At 38.8% G+C, this 9,860-nt stretch overlaps 1 long non-coding RNA gene across 1 annotated transcript; it reads left to right on the top strand.

Annotated features, from left to right (window-relative positions):
• The first annotated feature begins 3,825 nt into the window (after positions 1-3,825).
• On the top strand, positions 3,826-8,551 carry LOC127345754 (uncharacterized). The gene is made up of 6 exons (XR_007878952.2): positions 3,826-4,207; positions 4,949-5,040; positions 5,270-5,506; positions 6,329-6,391; positions 7,245-7,371; positions 7,955-8,551. It is a non-coding gene; the product is annotated as an uncharacterized lncRNA (long non-coding RNA).
• The last annotated feature ends 1,309 nt before the right edge of the window (positions 8,552-9,860 follow it).

The following is a 9,860-nucleotide window of genomic DNA, read 5'->3' as shown; positions in this document are numbered from 1 at the left end:
ATAAGTTCAGATGTGGGAGCCCACTGGTTGCCACTGGGGGAGTTCACGAGTAATCGGACAAACGAGCTATACTCTCTTGTGACCCCTCAAACGAGCTCCATCGGGAAGTTCAATGTGTCAGCTGCCAGGAGTACACCACTCTTCGTTTGTAAGTCCATCGTGCCCCGCTCAGTTTGCCAGTGCTTCTTTCATTGTCGACCATATGCAGTTGCTCCTGTCCATATGAGGTCCAATCCTTCTAACCGTACCAAGTCAAATGCTGAAAATAATCTGTGATGGGCCCTTCTGGCCACTCCAAACAAGATGAAACAGTATGTTTCTATGTTCTTTGTGATAGTTTTTAATGCCAATTGATTTTTTGTTGGCACATACTATTGTTGTTAACCTTTTCCATTTAGACATATTGGCTTATATTCTTCATCTTAAATAAGTATATGACTAAGCTGAACTACGAAGTTAGCACTACTGTGCCCTGCAGTTTTTATTTACATGGAATTGGTCAAGAACTTTAGTAAAACATCTTGAATTTCTCCCTGAAGTACTAGTACCTACAGTAATAATACTACCACCTTCCAAATTTAGAGAAGTTCACTATAGCAAAGTTGGAAATTCATCATATGCATCGTGTCTAGTTAAAAATCATAGACTGCAGTTGCGAAGTTCTCTCTCATAAAGTTTGCATTTCCTTGTCATGAAGTTCACTTATTTTATCACGGAAATTCAGTTCGTTTTATTTCGTCTCCTGTTATGAATTTTTAAAGGTTATTGCGAGTATCCAAACTCAGAGATGTATCACCTTGTTTCTTTTTTCATGGGGACTCAAGTGTGTTGCCACTACAAATTCCTGTGGTGTCCCAATCTCAAATTCTGCTGAAATTCCTTAGAAACATTGTAAATGCTTGCTAGGTAAATCATTGTTGAATCATTTCATAAAATATTCGTAGATCCTGGTTCTCTCCTGCAATTTATAACTTACTACGAATTCAGAAGTTCACATTTTTTCATGTATGAAGTTCGGTTTCAGTTCTTTTCAAATATGTAAAACAAACATTAAGCTAATGTAAAAGTCAACATTGCAGGGCAGAGACTCTGGCTTCGTGCGTTGCCTCTGAACTGCTGCACGGTGAGCTGCACGAGGCAGATTTCGAGTTGCATCATGCGGTTGTGGATGGGAGGTCGGAGAGGGGCCACCGGTGTTGTTGCGCGGGGAGGTGCGCCGACGCTCTGTATTCGAGCCTATCATCTAAAGCACAGGTACTGCTGCTACACCACAGCTGCTCCTCCTCTGCCTCCTCCTCTCAATACTTATCCATGTCCAGTGAAAACAAGTAGTAAGATGGTGTAGCAGCGTGAGGCACGTCTATAGGTACGTGTAGCAGCAGCTGTTGTATAAGTTCGTCAGGTGGAGTTTTGTTCGTTTTGGTCGGTGAGCTCACTCCAAATGCATGGGGAAGTTCACTTTTCTCTTGATAAGTTTTTTGGTCGGTGAGTTTTCCAAATTTTGGATGTTAGCATTAAAAGCAATTTCAAAAGTTCATTCTTTGATATTTATAAGTTCATTATTTGCATTTGAGAAGTGCACACGTAATGTTGTTTCCTCAACCTTAAAAGCAAACACCACCTCTTCTAAAAAGTATATGTTTTTAATCGTGAAATGCAGTTGATCAGCATGCCGAAGTTTGGTGTTTTGTTTACTATAAAAGTATCCATTTTATATAAACAGAAAAACAAAAATATCTCTGTTTCTACAGTGGAAGTTCACCTTACATAAATAATCAAGTTCGCTCTCAGTTTAGTTCACTCCCAGGCTAAGTCGCTCTCGAACTCGCTTATTGAAATAGTGAACTGCTATGTGTGTATTGCGGCTGCCGTCTTAATTTTTTTTTTGTTACGTATGCTGTGAACTTTCATCTCTGGAGGTAAAAAAAATATAGGAATCTGTTGATGTTTGTTTTATAATCATGCTTGAAGTTCACCTCCTTTTTTCCTGGGAGTTAGCCTTGTCCATTTTCTCGGAAAGTTCACATTGTAATTGCTTGGAAGTGCAAATTTTCTATGCCAAAGTTCATATTTATTTTACCAGGAAGTTCCCCTTTTCAGTATACAGTTTTTGGTTGAAAAAATTCGATTTGACTTGCAAAAGAGGTTCGATTTACTGTGAATAAAGCTATATCGGTTTGTTTACTGAAAAGCCAAAGTCCACTTCATATGATATATGCTATTATGGTAGTGCATTCTTTGTATAAAAAGTTCACTACATGTACATGGAGAAGTTCATCTCTGAGTTAATTTATGTTTCATTCTACCATCCATGCTATGGCGTTTCCTACTTTCCTGATAATAGTGAGCAAAGGTTAAGAAAAATTAGAATTCCACTTATTTAACTATAGAGGTTCACCGATGTGAGAAGTTCATCCTAGGGCCCTGGAAGTTTACTTCTATGTTGTTTTGTCAGATAAAGCAGCCAACATAATCAAAGAACAGGAATCTAGCATGTCCATCCGAGTTGCCCCTCTCCCTCCTCTGAATCTGAACTCCCCTCTCCCTCAACCCTGAAATTCCCTCACCCCAACTCTGAACCGCCGGTCTAGGCAGAGAGCCACGTCCAGGAGCGTGCGCCTCGGCTGCTGCTAGTGTTAACTAAACTACTGCCCCTGCCGAACTGAACTAGTACTTGTTTTGGCAATAACAGAAGTTTCAAATTTATTTACGTGGGATATTTAGACCTTTGTTTCTTCAATCTTAATATTCAGTTTCTTCTCTCTTCTGGTCCTAACCATAGTCTCTACATACTGATCCAAGTATAACCATTGCACTGATGCAGGTATACTCTACCTTTTATTCCAGGAAGTAAATCTGACAATACTTGGAGCTCTCTTAAGATGGCGTTTGGAGTAAATCTGGCAATACTTGGAGCTCTCTTAATATGGATCCGTTGGTGTCAACGTGTCAGCATCATATACATCAGGGAAGTGCACTCGATACATCCGGGCAGTTCACTTATTGCAAATTTAGGTAATGACTATTCTGCCTATTTAGAAAGCATGCGCAGTCAGTTCAGCGAGTTAGTGCAAGAAATTCAGATATTAAAACTGCTGCTGGTGTTGCACTATTTTTCTTAACTGCTGCCTTGTGTGAATTTTCACATAAAGATTGTTTGCTAGCTTTGTATTTGAGCAAATGTTAGATGATTACAGCACATAAAAACAATTTCACCTAGTTCACATATGAAGTTTACTCATTTTTGTTTGGAAATTTATTGTTTCATAGACTATGAAGTTCACTTTTATTTAAAATGCAAGTTCGCTTGTCCAACCTAAGAATGGACTAGTATAGTTCACATTATTCAGAAAGGGAAGTTTGTCTTTATTATCAGGAAGTTTATTCTGTTCACCTAGCTCGCCTCCATATTTTTATTTTCTTTCTTGGAAGTGCATTATTTGCATTCAGGAAGTGCAGATGGATCAATTTGATATTTCTGTTCAATATTCGTTATAATTTATCTCCATTTCTGGAAGTTCACACTTCATTCCGTAGCAGATCAGTGTAGGTCTTCTTGGGGCTGACCGAGCACCTGGCCGCCGCATTGGGGTGATTCATTTCTGAGCAAAATTGAAAAACATGGATGGGTATACTATGTAGCTTATTCACTATTTTATCGGCTAAAAGTTCACTTCCCCTATGAGGGGAAGTTCACCTGTTTTTAATTGTGCCATCATAGTTTCTGCATATTATCAATTGTGTATTGCAAAAGAATTGTGTATTTCTTATGTATGAAAAAATCACCTTCACAGGGGCATGAGCACTCAAATTCTTCCTGTTTTACCTCAGGTGATTTCATCCGGGAAGTTCACCGTGCCCCCATCGCGAGTCCACCGTGCTCAGAGCTCGCGCGTTGCCCCTGCGTACGCCCGAGTCCTACCCCCTTGCTGTGGGAAAAAATTATCAGGAAGCTCAATCTAATAACATCACGAAGTTCATTTTTAACCAAACTGGGTAATAAGTGTTGCTCTACACTCATATTTTATTTCATCATTGCCAACTGAAGCACGTCCACAAACCCCGTGTCTTCACTCAGATGCACTGCTAGGCACCATCGACCACAAGACCGGCGCCACAACTTCTCTGAACTGCCCATGTTGTGGTGTCATGGGCTGCCCGTGCTCTTTCCACATTCATGTACAAGATGAAAAAAAGACAGACAGAGGTACACTTACTAAAATTGTATCTCAACAATTCACTTCTATGTATTCTAGCAGTTCACTTTTGTGTTTGGCTCCTATACCAACTTTTTTTTGCAAGAAATGAGAATCATATATGTGTTGTCGATGTGTCCCTCATAAGAAATGAGAAGTTCATTTTACTCACATGGAAAGTTCACTACTCATTTTTTGACACAAATTCACTATTCATTATCATGGAGTTCGTTTTGTCCGCATGTATTCAGTTCACATATTTGTCGGTTGCTTTTTTGTTTACACTTGGAAGTTCACTAAGGAAAATCCACAAGTTCACTATGTGAAACATTGCAGCCCACTCTGAAAAAAGATTGGAAAAGCAGAGGAGTTTGAATAAAACACAAGAATGAAACATTGCAGTTGTATTCTAGTATTATGGTTAATAGGTAATGGCAGTTCCTTGTCATACTTTTTTTGTATCATTGACTAAGCTTTCTCTGCCAGCACTCAAAATTCTAGGAAGTTTATTTTGTTTTAGTAGAGAGTAATTTTTGACAATTGAGCAGTTCAATTAGGACGAAGGAGGGAGTTCACATTCCTGTAAAAAAAATAGAGAGGAAAATGTAACCAGTACACTTCTTTATTTTTGGTTGGCTCTATTCTAAAGTTCTGCTCCGCGAATCGAGTGGTGTAAACAATTTTGCTGCAAGTTCACGTTGTTTGTAGATGAAAGTTCTGTTATTCTATCTGAAGTTCCTCCTGCGTTGCAGGAGAGTGAGGACGCCATGGACCTGTCATGTGTGGATGTAGCAGGAGAGTCCTACGCCGGTGTTGCACATGGCTCGTCGGAACTTCGGATTAGGTAGAGATAGCAGTTCACTTCCCGATTTGGTGTTCAGTTTTGCTATTGTTCTGCAACTTAATTCATCTGTTGCTCATGGTTTAGTTCTACATTTCTCCGAAGTTCAGTTCATCCTATTACGTGTAGTTCACTTGTCATACTACAGATAGATAGATTATTCATGAAGTTTACTTAGTTTAGATGATCCATGATTGATGGATTATTCAGTCTTTATATTATGTATAAACAGGGCATTGCACCGACACAAACATGGGTGCCGCTGCTGCTGTTCTTTCTTCTGCCATTTGCGTACGGCATGCTCATGCTAGCGTCGTCGTCTCAATGTAACGAGGGACGAGGGGGTGGAGGCCAATCCTGTTCAGTCATTAATTTTTTGCAGTTCTGCATTTTTATCAGCTGCAAGAGGGCAGCCGAGTCTTGTGAATGGACTGCTGTTGGGCCTTGCGAATGGACTACCGTCGACCCAGTGAGTCTCCTGACCTAGCTACCTTCTTGTTCTCCCTTTCTGGAAGTTCAGAGATGGGCATTTGGTGCAGTTCATTAGGTGTTGCATGCGTGGGTTTTTTAATTGTTCGTGAGATTTTTGAAGGCCATATGACAATTCAGTTCTTCGTGTCAGAAAGTTCACCTCGTGCATTCGCGAAGTTCAAATAAAATTGAACGAATTTTTCTTTTGTTGGAAAGTTCACTTGGGACATAAGGGAAAGTTGAATTTGTAGATTGAGAAAGTTCGTTTTAATCATCTGTGAAACAAACTAAAGGATCACAGTGAATTCATTAGGAGTAAGTAAAAGTGAAGTTCACTCTGCAAATAAAAATGAAGTTCGCTAGGCATAAAAACCGAAGTTTGTTTCAGGAAGTGTAAAAAAAATCAGTGTTATAAGAGTCCTTGCCTGCTTCTCATTGCAACAGTGTAATAAAATCCTTGCTTGCTTCCGCTATGAGTTATTTTACATTTCAGTATGATGTCAACACAGTAGCATTTGCTGATGAAAGTGTTGATCTCATTTATTCTGGAAGCGATGATAATATGTGCAAAGTAGCTTGCACTTACAAACTATTATGTTCGACCATATATGACTGAATTGTTTTCGGATTAATTCACCATTTATAAAAGTGTCCGATATGGATGAGTATGCTATGGTAAATCTCCTCTGTAGTGTACATGGTCTATTTCAATATTCCAGTTTAGTGTACCCATGCACAGGAATTCCCTAGTATTGCCAAACCTAGTTTTTATGCGTATGATACTGACTATCATTTTTCGATTCCCCTTTTCATGCATGAGGGCCAGACTAATTTATTTTGAAAGGAACAAGCTATATGGGGGCTGAAGCATCTGGGCGATGAGGTACTGAATTTATGGCTTTATGCTTTAAAAGTTAAATCTTTAGCAAAAAGGAGCAGCCATGGATTGTAAAATAAGTAGTACACCTGCTATGTGGAGTTCATTTATTTTGTCGGAAGGTTCACTTTGTCTGCATGAGAAATTATTATTTCGTTGGGATGTTCACTTTGTTCACATATGATGTTCAGTAGAAAAACATTGGTAGGTGAAGTTAAACAATTCAATTAAGGAGCACACTTTATTTGTTAGTGCAGTTCACCGGGACATTTTCTTATTTTGTCTAAATGTTAGGCGAAAAGAAAAAGTTTCACATTTTCTTGACTTCTTTATTTTCCGGAAGTTCGAATCTTCTGTTCCAGACATTCACTTACTTTAGCCGCGAAAGATGGCAGTGACCTTGTTTGTTTTGGTCAGTTCACAAAATTTTCACCCGTACTACACTTGTTTATTTTGGGCCAATTCACTCGTTCGACTCAGTAAGTCCACTCGGTAAACAACCTGACAGGCCTCTTATTGTTAAACTGATGTGGGGTATGTAGTACAAAGTTAATATATCTCATTTTTTATGGTAATTGATCTTTCTGGTTAGCTTCCCTAATTGATTTGCCAACAGTTCAGAAGTTTAGTTTGCACACATTTGGAGTCCACTTTTTTTCCAAAAATGAATTACGTTTTCTTCTGAATTATCTAGAAGTGCACCCACAATTTCGAGCTAGGAAGTTCAGTGTGTAGACATGTGTTGCAGAGCATGCATTTCAGGAACTAAGTATAATGTACGATGACATTTTACCTGTGGGGCTGTGCAATGTTTATTTATTTTATGTTACAAATAAATCATCTCTAAAATTAATTACAGGCAGTGCACTTATGACACCTATGGGGAGTTCACTAGCGCTCATCGCTAGAGTTCGCCAGGAGCCGTGGCGGGAGTCCACCTTGAAGCGCAGCACCCGCAGGTCGTGGGTACTATTCTGATTCTCGAGGTAGCTTTCTAGCTCTTATGATTACTATATGATCAAGGTACTATTCTGAATATTAATTCACTAAGAGTACTTGAACTTTAATTTCGCGGAAGTTCTATTTATACATATATGAAGCCCATTTCGTGAAAATATTTTTGAACTTCACCTCAACTTCGTTCGGAAGCTCACTTGGTACTTGCACGAAGTTCATTTTTGTAAGATGAAAAATGCATGTGCGGTTGTAAAGTACAATGTTGTCTCCCTAAAGTTCAATTCAATCAAACAACGGGAGTTTACTCTTTCTCTACAAAAGGTTCAGTATATTACATCAGGGTTTATATTATTTTGGGTAGTTCACTTTTTTACCATCCAAAAAGATCATTCTTTGGTCTCACGAAGTTCTATATTTTTTGTAGGAAAAACTCTGCAAAAAGCAGGAAACAAAAGTTTAGTCAAGAAACTCCAAAAGTTCACTGTGAAGCATTGAAGCCCACTCTGAATAAAGAATGGAAAAGTGGAGGAGTTCGAGTAAACTCAGGAGTCAAAACATTGCAATTTTATTCTACTATTATGGTTAGTAGGTAATGGCACTTCCTTGTTCTAGGAACAACACTTGGAGCTCTGTTTGGGGTACCTTTGAAGCCATGGTCCTAAGCTTCTCCAAACCACCCCGTTCCCTGCCTCACTGGCCTCACTCTTGTACTCGTCTGGTTGACCGTGCCTTCCACCGATGGGAATTCACAAAGCCGCGTGTAGGAGTTCATTGGCACCAGCACTTTCGGGCTCATACGCGCACCTCGCCAATGACATGGCTGTCATCCCAAGCTCTCGGCCTTACACGACGGGCGGCTCACAGACAACAACGAGTCCAGGCTCATTACACGGCAGTAGCCCCCCAGCAGCGTACCAACGATGAGGCAGCACACTGCATATTTTTACAAGTAGCGGAAATCCTATATGCGCACAACTAGTACCTGATGTGGTTAGCTTCAGTTTTTTTATTTTGGCTCTTGCCTAGAAAGTTCTGTAGCACACTCTAATTGATTCTCTCTGTAATTGAATATTTGCATCGATTGGTTCACTGGCTTCAAATAGAAAAAGAAGTTCACCTCGTCCCCATATGAAGTTAGCCTATTTTTATTTTGGAAGTTTGTTTTGTATACTGGTATTTTGTATTTTGTGATGCTGCTAGCTATTTGTTTCAACGAATTATTCTGTGAAGTTCCTCTTTATTTGTTAGGAACTTCGGTTTGCATGTATGTGAAGATCCCTTATTATTAAGATTTTTGTTGAATTTGTTTCTGGAAGCTCACTTTATATATGTGTGAAAGTTCAGTATGTACGTATGTCATTCTACGCTTTGTACTACGCATCCTGGTACCATGTGCTTCATCTAAAAATATCTAATGTAAAGCACATGTATCCTTTTCCTATAAATGTTAAAAACAAATGAAGTTCACTGTTTAGGCTTCCGCGGTTTGATATACAAAACATCGAAGTCCACTAAGAGAAATAGAACAAAAACAAAGAAGTTCGAAAATTCCATACTTTAGTATATTTTGAACTGCTCCTAAACCATAACTTTTTTGAAAATATTCTATATGAAAATTTGCACTTTTTTCATAACTTTCCAGCGATCTATCATTTGTATCATTTTGATCGAAAGTTTGAAAACCATCACAAAAGCTGAAAGCAAAATCGACAATTTACATACTCCATCAGGAAGTTCACTAGCATGTCCTGAGAAGTTCACTCTCACATTCAGGGTAGTTCAACTTGTCTGCATTTTCTGGGCGGAAATCATATGCGTGAAAATCGTGTGTACAGCCTCCGGTTTCCCAAATCGACCGCCACCCCATGCAATTGGCAATGATATGACTCTATTCATACTCCAGGGTGGTGACATGCCACACCTAATCAATCTAAGTGAGACAATTTTAAAATGTTCCGAGTCGGCGTTGCATCCGATTGTGGGTATTTCTGAAATTAATTTTAAACAGTTTGGAATTTCGAAAAATGTTCAACATGAAAAAGTTTCGATTAATCAATATCTATCCAACGACATATCATTTGTAATAATCCGACAAGCGGTTAAAAATTACAACCTAAGAAACCGTTGAAAAAATGTGAAGTTTGGAAAAATGGGAACAACCATTTTCAAATCTGCTCTTAAACCGTGACGAATTTGGGAAAATGTTCAACATGAAAAAGTTTCGCCTAGTTAATAGCTTTCCAACGACATATCACTTCCATCAATCTGACAAACGGTTTAAAAACCAGAGCCAAACAAGTTTAGTAAAATCGAGAAATCCGTGAAAACATAGTTTGTCATATTTAAAATTAGTTTTAAATCATACATAATTTCGAAAACAAATAGAAACAAAAAAGATGCGCAATTTGTATATCTTTCCAACGCCATATCATATGCGTCATTCTGATAAGCGGTTCGAAAATTGGCCGCAAAATACTGTCCGCCAAACACATGAAATTCTGGTGTTCCGCCAGGAAGT

Source organism: Lolium perenne, chromosome 3 (assembly GCF_019359855.2).
Source record: "Lolium perenne isolate Kyuss_39 chromosome 3, Kyuss_2.0, whole genome shotgun sequence".
NCBI classification, from domain to species: domain Eukaryota; kingdom Viridiplantae; phylum Streptophyta; class Magnoliopsida; order Poales; family Poaceae; genus Lolium; species Lolium perenne.
Note: the sequence above shows the minus strand (reverse complement) of the source record. Positions and strands in the feature narration are given on the sequence as shown.